General features: G+C 42.2%; 1 pseudogene; it reads left to right on the top strand.

Annotated features, from left to right (window-relative positions):
• Positions 1–843: 843 nt before the first annotated feature.
• Positions 844–19,115, top strand: part of LOC127483491 (complement component 1 Q subcomponent-binding protein, mitochondrial-like) — a 55,274-nt pseudogene continuing 37,002 nt past the window's right edge.

Here is a 19,115-nt window from a genome sequence, read left to right as displayed (position 1 = left end):
CTGATAGTGAATCCAAGCCCTCATTACTAAGTGGTCTGACCTCCAGGGAGTAGTATCTTTCTGACACCAGGGCTGTTACACATTCACAGTTCTAACTGGTTAAAGCAGTGGATCATCCTAAGTGAATTGTCCAGGTTCCAACTGTGTTCCTCACCTTAACTAGTGAGTGATTATATGATTAGCTGGTGATAATCAAAATCAAATGCCCTGCCGTCTTGGTAATTCCTCTTCTTGCCCATTGGTCCTGGCTACAATAAGTCCAAAGCACCCAGGGGGCAGCCACCTTTTGTAGTTCTGTGGAATCTATAATGGATTCAATGGCAAGAGTATGCTCCTTTGAATACTGGGACCTCTAGCCTGCAGTTATGAGTATGAGAATCCCAAAATTCATCAGTGGGTCCTTAAGAGTGAAGTTAAATTCACTCCTTGATTTCCTGACTCATGTATTCTTGCAGTTGGAAACACCACCATATTGATGCTCTTTAATCAAGTGCATATACTGTATCCTGGTTATGTAATTTCTACAAAGCATTGCTTCTAAGCTGGTACTTTGGTCACTCTTCAACAAAACATTCCAGTACTATATAAGGCAGACAACTTTCAGTTGGTGGAGCACATAGTTAGACCAGTGGACCCTATGTTCCTGAGTCTACTTATATATTTCCTTCACAGTGCAGTGAGTTCTTCACCAGAGACTGTGATTTGTGGGATTCCATGGCAGAGAGTCAGAGACTCTGTAAACACCCGCACCATGGTGCTACTGAAACTTTGTGAGCAGTAAAGGACGTACTGGGCTTTGGTCAGAGTTGTCCTCTGTATCTGCGTTTCTTCCACCTTCTGGGAATGCTTCCTCTGCCTCTTTGCATGCCCCATGCCCTGGGCTCTGCTGTCGCAGGCCTCAGCATCTCGGCTCCAGCTCCGGAAGCTGCTGCAGTTCATGCTCCAGCCTTTTGGCTGGCCCTTTAGGCTGCTCAGCACGTGTGTGGGGTCAGTGTGGTGGCCGGACTCCTGTGGCCTCAAGGGCAGGGGATCACGGCTGCAGGTACAGCGTGCTCCATGCCTAAGGAGACAAAGCCTTTGTGGACCTCTTACCAATGAGATCAAGAACAAAATCCAGAAGCGCAAATGCCACCCCAAGATGTCTAGAGGCCGGGAGCTGGAAGCGAGCTCATCTCGTGAAGAAAGCGTCTGGGAGAAAGATGACTCTCACTCTCAGCATTAACGTTCTGCTAACTTTGATGGTGAGGAGGCGCCCTCACAAGGACAGAAGGCTGAGGAACAGAAGCCTGTATTAACATCAACTCCAAAGTTCCAAAGAATGATGGCAAGAAGGCCCCTGTGCTGGACTGCCACAACCTGGAGGATGAGATTGGACAAGAGGAGGCTGAGAGGGACATTTCCTGTCAGGGAAGTTAGCTTTCAGGTTGCTGGCGGGTCCGAGTGGAAGGACACCCATTGTACACTCAACACAGATTCCTTGGACTGGGCCTTAGGTCATTTTTTTTAGCTTTGTCCACAATGTCGTAACTGTAACACTATTCCTATTCCATGCCTGCTGCACACACCAAAGGTTATTCTCCAGTGATGCTTCTTTTCTCTAATGATTCTGACCTGTGAACCAGATGTGTGTGTGTGTGTGTGTGTGTGCATTTAATTAGGTAGTTGAAATGTCTAGCTTACATATATCCAGAAAAGTGAAGCTATTTTTTTTGTGTGTGTGTGTGTGTATCTCACTTCATGTACAGGGAAATAGTACAAGGTAAATACAATATTCCATCTCTATTCTAATTTTAAATGAGCACTATCTACCGTCCCACTTTGCTATTGTATATGCACCCCATATACACATACACACAATATATAAAATTTATGTGGTGCTATTTGGATGATATATGAACATACTCCATTTTCCTCATTTCCCTAACATCCTATAATTCTCTGATTTGATTAGTCCTATGTGCTATGATAGATGTTTTTATCAGGTTGGAAAAACTTCCTTCTGGTCCTACTTTGCTGAAAGTTTTTTTTTTTTTATTTGAAAGGCAGATTTACAGAGAGAGAGAGATCTTCCCATCCATCCACTGACTCACTTTCCAAATGGCTGCAATGGCTGGAGCCAAGCCAATCTGTAGCCAGGAGCCAGGATCTCCATCCTAGTCTCCCATGTGGGTGGCAGGGTCCCATGTACTTGGGCCATCTTCTGTTGCTTTTCCTAGGTCATTAACAAGGAGCTGGATTACAAGTGGAGCAGCCAGGACTCAAATTGGTGCCCATACAGGATGCCAGCATTGCAGGTAGTGGCTTTATCTGTTAATCCACAGCATCGGCCCCAAGTTTTCCATTTTTTAAATCAAGAATGCTATGTTGGGTCTTGCCAAATACTGCTCTTATGCTATGTCATTTGTTGATTTTCATACATTAAACTAACCTTGAATTCCTTGAGTAAATCTTACTTGATCATTACTGATTTTCCTTTTTACATGTTAGTGGATTCAATTTCCTAAAATTTTGTCAAGGATTTTTTTCATGCATTTTCATTAGGGAAATTGGTTTTATGTCTCATTTTTAATAATCATTTTGCTGGCTTTGAAACTAGCATAAGGCTGTGTTCTTGGAATGAATTCAGAAGTATTCCTTACTTTCAGTTTTTTGGAAGAGTTTAGTAGAATTGGTATTGTTTCTTTTTTGAAGTTGTCATAGATTTCATTGATGAGGCTATTCAGGTCTGGGGTTTTCCTTATTAGAAAGTTTTTAAACTTCAAATTGAATTACTTTACCAGATATGGTGCTTTTCAGGCTAAATAGTTCTCCCTGAACTTTGGTAGTTTGTGTCTTTCAAGGCCTTTGTCCATTTTATGTTGGTTGCCAAATTTATTGTCATAAAGTTGTTCCTAATTTCCGTTAACATTTTAATGTCTGTAGAATATGTGTTTCTTTTCATTCTGGTGCTGGGCACCAGATGCAGGTTTCCTCAGGAGACTGGGAGCTCAGACAAGGTCACTCTGTGATGGCTCTCTCAAGAAGCAGCAGCATTCACAGTCCAGACTTCAGAGCAGGCACAGCCGGGCTGGGGACTACAAATGTTTCTACGTTGCACTGCAGGCAGAGGCTGGCGATAAGGCAGCAGAGTTAGGACATGCAGAGCTCCATGTCAAGGAGGGCCCATGCGTGCAAAGCTAAAGAGTTTAAAATAATTATGATCAGTTTTTCATTGAATGATTTCACCTTTTTTTTGTTTTACTTCCATATTCTCATTTATCTTTGAGATTGTCAAGAATTAGTACTGAAAGTTTATACATTAGGAACTGGGCTCAAAGAGTATAAGTAAAACTCCCAAGATCACCTATTGAATACATGAAAGATGCAGGACTTGAACTTGTTTTTGCTTTTAAATACCATTTTACATCTATAAGACATTAGCTGGCTAAGAGCATGAAGGTTCCATGGTCAGATTTTCATTTTAAACAGGTCATTCTATGGGGGGAAATATGGGAATAAATCCATATTAGAGATAGGAAGACTGGACAAGAGACTGTTAAAAAGTTTAGGCAAGAGATGATAAACATCCCGCCAATGGCATGGAAAATGGGAACAGAGTTGAGCAAATTTATGAAGAAAAATATTGAGACACTGGGAGTGAGTCAAAGCAGAAGTTTCATAAAACAGAAAACCATGAATAACTCAGATTTCTGTTTTTGGGAGCATTGTGAATGGTATTACCACCAACGGCAGCTATATTTTTGGGTCTAATAATTTGTGTGTTTATATGTATTACCTCCATTAGAATGTAGTCAGAGACTTTATTATTGCTGTATTCCAGCAGTTAACCCAGGGCCTGGTTTGATTTGTATGTGAATCAGGATGGATTTTTACCAGTCATCTAATCAGCACTATTGTGCCGTGAGATTATTAGTTGAGTCACTGTAAGAATATTCCAGCATGTTCACCACGAGCATGAGAGTAGCATGAGAAGTATCACTGTGTTTCTAAATCTGTATACATGAAATGCATGAAATTTGTATACCTTACATAGAATTAACAAAAATCCAAAATTAATAGATAATTTTGGTGCAAAAAATTTTTGAGATACATGCATAGATTTTTCATAGTATGTCTTTTCCATGAACTTTCTAAAGATTCTTCATCTTTTCAAGGATAATGAGCTTATCAAAGAATATAAAAACTTATTTTCATTTTGCAGAAGAATAATTTATCTTTATTGTAGATTTATATATTTATCTTTTTTCCTTATATGACCACTTTAAACTCATTGAAATAGTCCATTTCTAGAAAGAAATTTGACTTACAAAATAAAAAAAAATGAATGAAATTTGTCTGATGAGAGACTTTTCACTTAGAAACTATCCAGGCAGTGGGTAAAATTTATTTAGGAGCAAAATTATCACACGTTTTTACATGCCAGGGTCTTGAATAGTGGACCTTTCAGGATCTCTTCCTGTCAGTTGCCTTCTAAATAAACAACCTTTAAAATAAGTTCTTTAAAATTTCAGTAACTAAGCCCTCAAGCTCCATCTCTCGTATCATAAATTCTGTTGTTTACAGAGGTGTCAGTATATTTTTATTAGTCAGACACCTAACATTATAAAGTAACTTAACTAGTAGAGATAGTTCCTGACATGATTTTTTTTTTTTTTGAAGAGTGTGAAAGTGATATGCACTCAGAGGGAGTCGTATTTTTAAGTCCAGATCTCTTCCTGGGCTTGTGATAAGCATGACGATGATCTCTCAGCATGCTCTCAGCACAGCTCGCTGTGAGCCACGTGATCACCAGGTCGAACAACGGATGCTCTGTAGTGCGCTGTGTTGCTAAGCTGTGATATTCAGGATGGTAGCTGATTAGATGCATTTTACATCGGATGCGTATAATTCAATTATAAGCTGAAGTACATCTATACAGGCAACAGATACCTGCCATTGTAAACAGAAGAATTAAAAGACGATCAGGAAACACTGTCCACTCTTTTTATCCAAATAGCCTCATGAAAAGAGCCTGAGTTTGAGTCAGATCCAGTTTCAATGCAACTTTAGTGGTATGGCCTAAACGTTTGTGTCCCTATGAATTCCTATGTTGAAATCTAATCACCAATGTGAAGGTATTAGGAGGAGTGATTTGGGGGAGGTGATTACATCATGTGGGCAAATCCCTCATGAACGAGAGTAGGACCTTAACATAGACTGAATTTACCAAAACTTCATCTTCAACATTCTAGCCTCCAGAACTGTGAGAAATGAGTTTCTGTTGCTTAGAATCCACCCAGTCTTTTTGTGTTTTATTATAGCAGCCTGAAAAAGTAAGATATTTGGCCATTTGCTATTTGGGTAACATAGTCAGTCTCCTAACTTCTCTGAGTCTCAGTTCCTTGTTTATAAAATACAGATACTAACACCTTGCAAAATTTTTCACCAGGATTATGGACAATGTGATAATGTACCTGGCCTCTAACAGTTACTCAGTAATGGGGATTGTTACTTTCATTGTTGTCATTATTAATTACTACTCAAAATGCAAGTTCAGGTTATAGGCTTTACGACCTGATGACATCAGCTCCTTCCATTTATTTCTTAGCCAGGGCCTGCTGAGGGATATGAATTACAGTTGAACTCCAGTGTAGGGAAAGTTGCAAGGGTAGGTCCAGAGGGTAGTGGGAACATACCTATGCCACCCTTCAGACCATCTAAAGGGCAACCTTTGACTGAATCAGGAGTTTTCTTGAAGAACTGTGAGATAAACCCACAAGTAAAAATGCCTTTTGTGTCTTCTCTTGCTGCACTTTGATGGGAGATTTGCCGTTGGGAGATTGCCTGCATTGATGCTTTCTTCCATTAGCACCGATAGGTGAGAGTTGATGGCAATTAGCTATAATTAGTCACTGATCTTTTTGGACAAGCAGAAAATCTGGCTTTTCTTCCAGACATTAAAAGAGCAATCAGAAAGGGTAGACCTTTTGCAGTGAGTAATCTTGGAGCCCAGTATGGTGAATCCTTCAAAAGCGGTACTTTCACCATGGCTAGTTCTGTATATATTTTTTAGAATACTTATTAAGATGCAGCATTGCCTGTTGGGGGAAACAGAAAGAACACAGCACGAAGGAGTTTTTTACCAATGCTGTATAGCACAGTATGCAAAACACTGAGGCTAATTGAATTGAATGGCTTTGAACCCTTAGAAGTCACAAAGTGACAAGGTTTGCTTGACAGCTAGTGAGCGATTATTTCCCGTCCCACTGATTAATTTGGTCAATTAGTGGCAAATAGGAATGTCAGAAGTGGAAAGGGTAATGAGAGTCATTATAAATATAAGAGTAAAATTGAGGGCAGCCTTGTCACAATAGGGTCTGCCCTGCCTGGTTCAAGCACTGATGGGACCAGGAGTTTATTCCCCTTTCTGTTCCCCCTCCTCGGAGACTTAATCTCTCAGTTCATCCAGCACATCTCCGTAATCAAAAATGGGCCTCTGGTGGCATTTTCTGATAGACTTATAGAAAACAAGTGTTTTGAGTGGCACTTGAAATATTCACTTGCTCTTTGGCTCTTTAAGTGTGTTCTCAAATTAAAGTCTGCAGGTGCATTGTAGAACAGGTGAGTAGCCCCAGGTCTGAGTACCCCACATGCACAGCACCGCTGTGCCTCCTCAGTTGGGTGAGTGATAGCTTCAAGCATCCACGCTAGCTGATGTATTAGTTTCCCTAGGCTGCTGTAGAAAATGACCCTACAGTTGGTGGCTTCAGACCGCCCAGGCTTAGTCTCTGACAGTTCTGGAGGACAGAACTCTAAATCAAAGTGCTAGTACAGAGGGTTCTTCCGGAGGTCCTGGGAAATCATTGGTTCCAGGCTCCGAGTGTCTGGTGGTTGCCTGCAGTCCTCAGCTCACAGATGCATCACCTCAGTCTCTGGCTCCATGTCCACACGGTGTTCTCCCTCTGTGTCGTCTCCCTTTCTCTTCTTCTATAAAGACGACTGTCATTGGATTTAATGCACATCTTAATCCAATATGATCTTGATATCCTTAACTTAATTACAGCCATAAAAAGAATGAAATTCTACTATTTGCATCAAAATGGAGGATATCAGGTTGAGTGAAATAAGCCATAGGAGATAAATACTGCATGATCTCCCTTAATGTGGGAGCTAAAACTAATATATATATAAACAAACATAAAAAAGAAATGCCTATGTGTATCAGTATTGTTGCAAATATAGTTTGTCAAATGTTTTATACCTTGTGAAACCATTATCTAAGAATGTTATACTACTATAGTTTTAATTGGCTGTGATTACTTTAAAATTTACTGTGTTTGGGTAAAATCTCATCTTTCCATTTGAGTATTGTTTATAGTCTTTGACTATATTCTCACTAAACTAGGATTTTTTTATTTATTTATTTATTTATTTATTTATTTTTTTTTGACAGGCAGAGTGGACAGTGAGAGAGAGAGACAGAGAGAAAGGTCTTCCTTTGCCGTTGGTTCACCCTCCAATGGCCGCCGCGGCCAGCGCGCTGCGGCCAGCGCACCGCGCTGATCCGATGGCAGGAGCCAGGAGCCAGGTGCTTTTCCTGGTCTCCCATGGGGTGCAGGGCCCAAGCACCTGGGCCATCCTCCACTGCACTCCCTGGCCACAGCAGAGGGCTGGCCTGGAAGAGGGGCAACCGGGACAGAATCCGGCGCCCCGACCGGGACTAGAACCCGGTGTGCCGGCGCCGCTAGGCAGAGGATTAGCCTATTGAGCCGCGGCGCCGGCACTAAACTAGGATTTTTAAAATAATATTTACTTGAAAGAGTTAGAGAGAGGGAGAGAAGGAGAGAGGGAGAGAGATCTTCCAATCAGCTGTTTCACTCTCCAAATGGCTGAAATGGCCAAAGCTCGGCTGATCTGAAGCCAGGAGCCAGGAGCTTTTCTGGGTCTCCCACTTGGGGGCAGGGTCCCAATGATTTGGGCCATCTTCCTCTGTTTTCCCAGGCTTTTAGCAGGGAGCTGGGTCAGAAGAGGAGTAGCAGGGACACAAACCGGTGCCCATATGGGATGCTGGTGCTGCAGGTGGCGATTTTACCTGCTATGTCATAGTGCCAGTCCCCAAGGATCTTTTTGTTTTTTATCTGTTGGGTTCTTTATTTGGTGGAGAATTAAGCCATTGATTATAATGTAAGTTAAAAATGTGTTGTCTGAAATACTAAAAGGAAGGAAGGAAGAAGAAAGGAATATTCTTAGAATTGTATCCATGAATTATATTGAATCTGTCAAAAACTGAAAAGCAAAAATATGTTGGGGCTGGAATTGTGGTGTAGCGAGTAAAGCCACCATCTGTTATGTCAGAATCCCTTATGGATTCTGGTTCAAGTCCTAGATGCTCCACTTCAGATCCAGTCCCCTACTAATATGTCTGGGAAAGCAGTGGAGGATGTCTCAAATGCTTGGGCCCCTGCATTCATGTGGGATACCTGGATGAAGCTCCTAGTTCCTGGCTTTGGTTTGCTCAGTCCTGGCCATTGTGACCATTTAGGGAGTGAACCAGTGGATGGACACACACTTTCTCTCTTGTCTCTCTCTCTTCTCTCTTACTGTGCCTTTCAAATACATAAAATAAATCTCAAAAAGAAAAACTATTTTCCAATTCAATCCCATCGAGGTGGCATGTACCAATGCCATCTCACTGTTCCAGGTGATCAATTTCAGTTCACAGCTGGTCATGGTGGAGGGAATGGGAGTCAAAGGGAGCACATAGACAAGTCTAGTACCTGCTAACGCTAACCGATGGAGTAAATAAAGGGGAGAGTGATCCAACATGGGAAGTGAGATACTCAGCAGACTCATAGAATGGAAGATGTCCTAAATAGCACTCTGGCCTCAGAATCAGCCCTAAAGGCATTCGGATCTGGCTGAAAAGCCCATGAGAGTATTTCAGGCATGGAAAGCCAAGACACTCTGGCAAAAGATCTCTGTGAGTGAGATCCCAGTGGAAAGAACAGGTCATCAAAGAAGGAGGTACCTTTCTCTGAAGGGAGGAGAGAACCTCCACTTTGACTATGACCTTGTCTAAACAAGATAAGAGTCAGAGAACTCAGAGGGCTTCCATAGCCTTGGAAACTCATGACTGGAGCATAGGGAGATTACTGATGCCATAGACAGGAGTGTCAATTGGTAAAGTCAACAACAGGAGTCACTGTGCACTTACTCCTCACGTAGGATCTCTATCCTTAATGTGCTGTACATTGAGATTTAATGCTATAACGAGTACTCAAACAGTATATTTCACTTTGTGTTTCTATGGGGGTGCAAACTGTTGAAATCCTTACTTAATGCATACTAAACTGATCCTCTGTAAAAAAAAAAAAAGAAATTATCAATTCCCAACTTGACTCTCACTGGGATTAAACATGACAATAGGTCTGCTCTGATTTCATCCTCATTTAAAAAAAAATCATCTATTATTTTTCACTTTATGTTTCTGTGTGGGAGCAAACTGTTGAAATCCATACTTAATGTATACTAAGCTGATCTTCTGTATATTAAGATAATCGAAAATGAATCTTGATGTGAATGGAAGGGGAGAGGGAGTGGGAAAGGGAAGGGTTGTGGGTGGGAGGGACGGTATGGGGGGGAAGCCATTGTAATCCATAAGTCGTACTTTGGAAATTTATATTCATTAAATAAAAGTTTAAAAAAACCATAACAATAGATACCACAGAAATAAAAAAAATAATTTATTGGTGTCCAGATATTCCAAGAGATGTTTCAAAGTTAGTATATTCCAGGAGTTCCTGTACTCTTCTGAATACATTTACTGCTGTCACTGGTAATGGAGACCCATGGTGAGCCATGATGGAGTCTGTATCCGTAATGCCTCACACAGCGACTCAGAAATCTAAACGGCTAGATGAATAGATAAATGAGAAATGAAGAAAAAGACTGAAGGTTGCTAAAGAAAAGTTTTATCAAGTCCAATACATTCTTTGGCTATAGATTTCCAGGTCAACTTTCTTATGATTCTTTTTACTCATATAAATTACTGAAACACTGAAAGATAGAACTAAGCTGATATGCTGTAACAAACTACATATTAGAAACATAACTAAAGGAGAATCAAAGAACCAAGGATTGGCTTCTCTTCAGAAGTGATGCCAACTATTTTACCTTCAGACCATCAAAGAATCAATCTCTGTCTGAACAGACGTTCCTTCCAAAAAAGCATTGCTGTAATAAAAAGTATCGGCTGGGTCCTTCAGTGATTCCTGGGGTGACTTGTCAATGTGACACACGACATACATTACATCAGGGCACCGTATTGTCAGCCTCTGATGTGTCTGCCCTGTCCTTGTGTGATGTGCCAGGCAAGAATGTTTCCCAGCCCCTAGAAGGGTGTACTGAGGTGGTGTGTGCTGGACTTGGTGATAAATGCAAGGGCACTGAAGACACATACCTCAGGTTGACACATAATACCTAATTCAGAGCTGCATTATCATTAAAATAAAAGGGAAAGAGACGCTGAATAGCAAAGGGAGAGATAATTCACAGCATAGGTGGTGTATTGGGCTTTCATATGTCCTGCTGTGTGTGGCAAGGCCAGCTTTGAATGCAACATCCTTCACTGTAAAATCCATCGACTTTGACATTGCACCTTGATGAATGCATGGCCAGTGCTCGTCACTGCACTGTTTCTCCCCCATTTATTTGGTTGAAACAAATAGCAAGTTTTCAATTTTTATGTTCTACATTTTATTAAGTGTACCTCTGCTGATGCCCATTTGCAGGGCAAATTAACCAAAATGAACAGGAAAGGAATAACTCTGCCTGTCTCTCATTGCCCTCATCATGTTGGCTAATAGGGTATCCAAGTATGATTTGGCTCATGCATCACTCTGAGTCCTTCTGCTACCTAAAGTATGGGACACGATCAAAGGAGCCAAAGTTGGTTCTCATGTTAGGTACGGTGTGCTTATTAAAAGCACACATTCTTAGTGAATAAAAATTATTTTGCATGCTTGTCACTCCCCCTCTTCGTGGAGGAACGACACAGGACCCTGCCTAGGCTTCATATCCGAGTCACGGCACCATTATGTCGCTCCCCGTCTTCGTGGAGGAGCGACACTGGACCCTGCGCTGTTCTTTTGTCTGCTCGGCCCTCCCCGGGTTTGCTGCTGGTTCTTCCCGGGTTGGCTACTGTCCCTTCCACCTCCGTGGAAGGGCGGTTCCCCCTGGCCTCTTTCCCCACTTCCGCAGGGGAGCGGCACATCGCCAGCCGGCTCTCTCGGGGGCTGCACAGGTGTTCCTTCAGATGTTCCCCTTAGATGTTCCTCGTGCGTGTTGTCTCTCTCCTCCTTTATAGTTCTCTTCCGCCAATCCCAACTCTGCTACCCACACGCCAAGTACGCTGCTCTCCTCCAATCAGGAGCAGGTCCTGCTGTTTATTGGTTGAACTGGAGGCAGCTGTGTAGAAGCTGTTTCCCTTCTCAGCGCCATATTGTGGGAAAGCAGAGGCATAGAATAAGTCTTAATTCGAGTAACTTAGTCTAGTCCGAGTTGCTCCCAGTTGCTCCCCACACATGCTAAAATATAGTGTCTAAAAGCAAGATGAATTATGTAAAAGCATGTATACTATCAAGAGATTAATGCCCTTGGGCAGATTACTTATCCCGACGTTACCTCCATTTCCTCATCTATAAAATGACAAATTGGATAACATCATAAGAGCAAATCCCTGTAAACCATTTTGTTCTTCTCCTGCCTCCATTATAAGTGATTGTCATATAATTCATTAAGTACAGCAATCTATACTTAACAGAGTAGAATCTGTTATCAATTCTCTTTTAAAGATTAAGAAAGAGAGGCAGTTGGAAGAGACAAGGAACTTACCCAGTGGATGACAGAACTGACGTTCGTACTGGGGCAATTTGGCCTTAGGATCCACATTCTTAATAACTAACCTCCACTTCTTTCAGCACGTTAGTGTTAGTGACTAGGCACTGGAAGTGTTATCTAGAAACTAGCATATAATTTTGTATAAAATTTGCTTTCTTGCCCAGAATCAGTGGGAGGTGTTCATTCATGCAACAAGCCACTATAAAAACCTTTCATGAAACACTTTCTTGAAGCTATGATGAATCATTGAAGCTGAGAGGACAAAAATAGGACAGTGGGACTGAACATTCCCATCTTTAGTTCACCTTTGGAAGAATTCCCACGTCTTAATGATTTCACACTGATTCAATCACGGCAGGTTAAATAGTTTCCAGAGATACTGATCTTAGAGATTGGGAGGAAAGCATAGAAAACCCATACGTGTCCAGCACAGTGCTACCTCCCATAGAGTGAATGTAGAAGGAGCTGAAAGCATCCATTTGACCAGGTCATAAAGAACTTGCCCAGTTCTGGCATACAGAAGGCTCTATCCTCACCTACTCAAGATACAAACTGGGTGATGGATGAGAATGTGGCCACTATGAAAACTTTAGAGCACACTGACCCATGTTCATGATATTTGGATTCAAAGGGCAGAACTTGAACTCAGGATCCATCATTTTATTACTTTTGACCCTGGAACAAGGAAAACTTTACTCTTTGTATGTATCATTTGGAAACAGTGGTTAATAATTTACCTTAAGGGATGGGTGATAATTAATATGAATACATATTTTGTACTATTTAAGTATCACTCACAGACCAGTTATTATGATTATCACAAAGGAGTTTTTTAGGCATGCACTGTCGCGTCCCTCGACCAGCAAGGAAGACACGACCCGAACTCTTCTTCCAGCAGTTTATTCAGGAACCTTCAACAAACTTCTTCTTCCGCCTCCTTTCCTCTCCCCTCCCTCTTATAGCCATCAGCGCACCAATCAAAAGCAGCCAAGTGGCAAGGATTGATTGGTACAGCAATGCGGAAGCCAGAAGGGAGCTCAGCCATCTCCTTATTAGGAGTTGTTTGTTTCTCGCCAGTCCTTCCGGGAGAAAGGAGCCGGCGCCATCTTTAGGGCGCGGTGCAATGGCTCCCCACAATGCACTACCAATAAATGTGTAGCACTCCCTTCTCTACTTTGCAACTTCACATTCTTGTTGCATCTAAAGGTTTTTCAGATTTTAACACCCCAATTAGATAAATGGCTTTAAAAACAACATATGCCCTCCTGGAAGAGGGAACAAAATGGAATTAGGAAGAGGACAAGAGAAAAGGGAAAACTCAGATGGAAAAATAGTGTCACAGCCATTTTTTATATTGCCAGCCTATTAGATTCTGTGATACCATGTGCTTACCATGAGGCTGCCAGTCACCGCGTTTTACCCCCAAGAGCACTGTCCTGGTGACCCACACTTGGTCAATGGTTTTCCCCCTTGAGTAACAGAGTGAGAAGCTTCTCTTGAATTTGACTTACTGAATCTTAAAGAGAAAAGCTCTCTCTTCGCTTTGGGATCAGTGAGTGGGACAGCACAAATACAGCACTCCCCGTGGCTTAATCCCCATCTCAACCTCCACTACGCTGCAGAAGAACGTTACCTACGGTAGGAGAAAATGAGGCTAAACGGGAGGCAAAGCAGAGACGATGGATGCAGCAAGTCTGGACAGACACCACGATGCTGTTTCTGAAATAGATTGCTCTTAAGGTCCATTCACTTTATTCTCCCATTCATTCAGTAGCTGCCCCATGATTGCTGACCAAGTCAACTGCCAGGCACCGTGAAAGCTTTTTGGGGTTTGAAACAGTTAAAAAATGCTTGCTTCACGGAACTCACATTCTAGTAGGGAGAGGCAGACAATAAACAAGATAATTAAGTAAATTACATAGTATTCTTGAGGATGATAATTCCCATGGGGTAGGGAAATATCATAGGGTAAGAAAATAAATAGGCAGGGCTGGGAGATGGGAGGTAGGCAGTTTTCAGTTGAAATAAGAGTCAAGGTAGGCATTTGAGCAAATATTTGAGGAAAGTAAGGGAGGGAACCATACAGGTATCTGGAAGGATGATTGTGATCCAGGGAGATGGAACAGGACCTTCAGCAAGAGTGTGGCAGGTGCATATTAGCGGCAAAATGTCCAGTATAGCTGGAAGTGTATGAGTGCAGAGTCGAAGGCAACAAAGTTCAGATTATGTGGGCTCATGGAGCCAAGGTGACAGTTTTTGTTTATATATTTGTGAAAGGTGAAGCCAGCATGTTTTGAATGGCAGAATATGATGATCTGGCATGTGCATTTATAGGATTAGCTGAAAAATGAATATGGGGGTGGATAAAAATCATAGTAGGAAAACCAGGAAGGAGGTTATTTCAATAATTCAGAGGAGGGATAATTACTGGTGACTTGGGAGACAATGTGAGGAATGGTTGGCTTATGGATTGGATGCAGGGCCCACAGGGTTTTCCGAGGGATTGAATAGAATTATGTGTGACAGAGAAGGATAAACAATGTCATAAAGCTTTTTTATCATGAGAAACTGATGAATGGCATTGCTATCAGCTGAGGTAGGGAAGACAGCAGATGGAGTGGGAGTTCAGTTTTGGGCATGTTGAGTTTGATACCTCTAAAACATCTGATGCATATAAGGTGAGGAATTGGATAAAGGAGTGTGGAGCTAGGAAAATGGATCTGGGAGAGATGTAAATTTGGATTTCATACATAGAAGATACTTAATAATGTGAAAATGGATGACTTTGCCAAGGTAATACGTGGTGGCAGAAAAGCTCCATGAATAGAGTTCTGAGGCCACCTATATAGTAAGAGGCCAGCAAGTTGCATAGGAACTGGACTGAGAGGGAGGACACTTTGAAGTCCAAGGGAAACCAGCAGAGGGCGTTGTTTTGGTGGTCAAGGAGACCGTGAAGAAGCAATGATCAACTGTGTTAAATGGGTAAGCGTGGGAGCTCCCGATGACCTTGAAAGGAGTAGTCTCAGTGAATTGGGGAAGAGATTTGTTTGGAGTGCACTCAAGAGAGCATGTGAGGAGAAGGATGAGTGGACAGTAGTGTAGACGGCTTCATCAAGGAATTTTGCTGCAGAGAGGAGCAAATATGTAAAAATGCATTTCACGTGGACTAAACTTTTTGAAGGATTAAAAAATTTTTAAGATAGAAATAATGAGGATATTGGGAAGTCAGTGGGAAAGATCTAGAAGAAAGAGAAATATTGGTGATGGATGATGAGGGGTAGGGGAGAGGATGATGGAATCCAGGGCACTAGTGGAAGACATCTTTACAGGAAAATGGATAGTTCATCTAGAATAGCAGGACGGAAGGCAGAGTCTGTAGGAGTAGATGCTGTTATGAATTAGATGTGGGAGGTTGGAGTCTGGAGAAGTTCCCTTTTCAGTTGAGACAATAGATTTGACTTCAGTCACTCCAAGATAGTTTCTGATAGAACTCAAAGTCTCTTGGGAGAATGAACAAAGACAATGAAATAGTTTCCCCAGGGTAAAATAATAGAGCTAATAATATAGCCCAGGCTTACTGGAGTAGTATCAGAGTCAACTGGACCTTAAATCTTGGTTTGATCCCAAAGCTACTGACTCAGGCCTGCAAAGAGGTTCTTTTTTTAAAAAAATTTTTTTTATTTATTTATTTGGAAGTCATAGAGAGAGAGGAGAGACAGAGAGCTTTCATCTGCTGGTTCACGCCCCAAATGGCCATAATATCTAGGATTGGGCCAGGCCAAAGCCAGGAGCCAGGAGCTTCTTCTGGGGCTCCCGTGTGGATGCAGGGGTCCAAGTATTTAGGTAATCTTCTACTGCTTTCCCAGACACATTAGCAAGGAGCTGGATAAGAAGTGGAGCACGGGCCGGCGCCGCGGCTCACTAGGCTAATCCTCCGCCTAGCGGCGCCGGCACACCGGGTTCTAGTCCCTGTCGGGGCGCCGGATTCTGTCCCGGTTGCCCCTCTTCCAGGCCAGCTCTCTGCTGTGGCCAGGGAGTGCAGTGGAGGATGGCCCAGGTGCTTGGGCCCTGCACCCCATGGGAGACCAGGAAAAGCACCTGGCTCCTGGCTCCTGCCATCGGATCAGCGCGGTGCGCCGGCCGCAGCGCGCCGGCCACGGCGGCCATTGGAGGGTGAACCAACGCAAAGGAAGATCTTTCTCTCTGTCTCTCTCTCTCACTGTCCACTCTGCCTGTCAAAAAATAAAAAAAAAAAAAAAAAAAAAAAAAGAAGTGGAGCAGCCAGGATTCGTACCAGGGCCCAAATGGGACACTGCACATGGTGCCACAGCACCAGACCCATGTAAAGAAGATTCTTAGTCATAATTTTTGCAGCTGTTTTTTGAGTAACTAACAGGCATCTCATGGTGAAAAAATAAACCTTTGACCATGTCAGTGAAGACGAGTTACTTGGTGCATTACTAAATTTTTTGTAGAGGTGATTTCGTGAGGTCAGAGATACCCAGGAAAAGTTCTTTGAAGAGGGACACTTAAGCTGAGAGTGGAGCAATGAGGAGGGGAGAAGAAAGAGCAGTTGAGGTGCTGGAAACAGTGTTGGCCATCCTTGTGGTGAGAGAGGGCCTGGAAGTGTGAAGGAGTCTTGAAAATGACCATTGACAGGCTGGAATAGACTCCAAGTGGACCTCTCGGTGGGCAATGAGCATGGATGGGTCTGATCAGGGGGCTGGTAATAGGGCATCTCAACGCACTCAGTGCCACGAAGCACTGAGCACTGAATACATGGTAGTAGGAGTATATAGCTAGAACGCTGGGGATAGTATTTATGCCACTTCAAATGCTGTCACATACACAATGTCCTATACTTCTCACAGACTCAATAATTTTGTTTCATTCCTTACAAAAGGATTTGCTGGCCAAGAACGTACACTCAGTCAGTGGGAATGCAGCAACTTAATTCCCAGCCCACTACATCCTAAAGCAGCCTCTCTTCTTTCTACTAAGCCTCAATGGTACAAAAACATAGTGATGACCATTGACCTGCGAACTTGATCTTTCACAGGCAATCATAAAAAAATCTTCATGAAATAATTTGAAGATGATTAATGATCAGTGGAAAAAGAAAATAATTGTGAGTTAAGAGTCTGGCTTGTTCTATCAAAAATATTATTTTATCCCTTGATTCTGTTTCTGTGATTTCCTTAATCTATAGGATCTTGTAGGTAATCATAGTCCAAAACATATAGGTCTTGTTGAAGGTCAGCAGAAAAAAAAAAATCTATGGTTTTTAGAAGAGAACTGAAATAACATTTACATTATTAAATGACTTAGCCAATTTTGAAACTTATCTTTCCTAAGTTACAATTATTTTAAAAAGTTGTCTTAGTCTGGTTTCTACTGCTACAAGAGAATATCTTATAAACGGTATTTATAAAGAAAAGTAAGTTTATTTAGCTCATGGTTCTGGAAGTCCACAAGCAGGGTGACAGCATCTGCTTGGCATTTGGTGGGGACCTTGCTGGCAGTGCTGACATGGCAGACAGTACTGCATGGCGAGACAGAGTACGGAAGCCAGAGAGACAGAGCGGGCAAGCTCACTGTCATAACAAAGCCATTATGCGATCCACTAATTTACTTCCCGTTAATCCATGCATGCGTTAATCCATTCATCAGGCAGAGCTCACATGACCAAGCCACCTTCTGATGGTCCTACCTGAACTTACCTCTTAATATCTTACAATGGAGATTAATTCCAACAGGAGTTTCGATGGAGCTATTGAACCCAGAGAACATGGAGCCGGCTTGCTTTGTAAAGTGCTTTCCACTTAATTCAAGTTTGCTTTTGGAAAGATTTCTAAGCCCAGCATTCTCAGTCACCTTCTGAAGGTGACCGGAAGACAAGCCGACAGTGTGTGTGGCTGCACCTATAATCCTGTGTCAGCCTAAATAAAAACAAGCAACAGTCGGGGGAGAGACTCGTAAGAGTGAGGAAATTTATTGGAGGAATATCAGCACAGGAGTCACGTGCCGGTAAACTATGGGCATGTTCAAAGAGGCAGAGGCGAGCGAAAGTTGGCAAAGGAGAGGATTACTTCAGATACTCTCAAACAATAATCTTTAGCCGCAATGATTAATAACCACGGTTATGTTAGTCCAAGGTTGAACAGACAGCTGTTAGGCAGATGTCCTTGGGGATGTGACGTTGTTTAAGGTTGCAGTGGCCTCTGTGTAATCTTGTGGTTCTTGTAGACTCTTTCATGATAGTTAGGATCAGGCAGTTCTGGTAAGAGCCCTTCCTTGGCTTTAGTTATTTATTCTTGTTAGAGTTGACACATGCAAATCCATTTTGTTAAAAAGATTTACTTATTTATTTGAAAGGCAGAGTTACATATGGAGAGGCAGACACAGAGATCCTAAATTTGCTGGTTCACCACTAAATGGCCACAACCACCTGGAGCTGGGCCAGGCTGAAGCCAGGAGGCAGGAGCTTCACCCAAGTCTCCCTCATGGGTGCAGGGGCCTGAGCACTTGGGCCACCTTCTGCTGCTTTCTCAGGTGCATAAGCAGGGAGCTGGATTAGAAGTAGAGCAGCCAGGATTGGCGCCCACATGGGATGCTGGTATCGCAGGTGGCGGCTTAACCCAGTGTGCCACAACATCAGCCCCACACATTTGGCTTCTGACAACATTCCCATTCCTTGTATGTGAGGTGCCTCTGTATTGTGCTATGAGGCTGTGGATATTGATCACGTTACACTGAGAGTATTTATTGTGGTACATTTTGTGAATTTAATTGAAAAACTTCCTCATAATAAAACTTCATACTTGGTGATGAGGAACAAAGAGCATCTTTGCCCTCATTGGGCTTACAATTCGTTAATACAGACATCAAAAATCAAATGACAATAATGTTAATACAGAATATGAATAGCCGTGAGGACAGCTACTGTTCATGGAAAAACTATAATATTGTGGACTCTCTCCGTTATGATCTCTAATCCTGTTAGCATGCTGCTCAGTATGACTAGTGTGCTCCAAAAATGGGAGACAGAAGCTACAAGTCTTTAGAAAACTAGTCAGTAGATGGATGACACAAAAAATGGACAAAAATCAGACCTAAAGCCTCATTCCATTAGTGGCTTTATATTTACTAGGGTTTTTTATTTTTTGGCTCTTTGATGTAGTTTGTGATTGTGAATGCCTTTTTCTTATTTATAAAAGTAAAATGGACTCTATGGAAAA

This window comes from Oryctolagus cuniculus, chromosome 13 (genome assembly GCF_964237555.1).
Source record: "Oryctolagus cuniculus chromosome 13, mOryCun1.1, whole genome shotgun sequence".
In the NCBI taxonomy this organism is placed as follows: domain Eukaryota; kingdom Metazoa; phylum Chordata; class Mammalia; order Lagomorpha; family Leporidae; genus Oryctolagus; species Oryctolagus cuniculus.
This window is presented reverse-complemented; position numbering and strand designations above follow the sequence as displayed.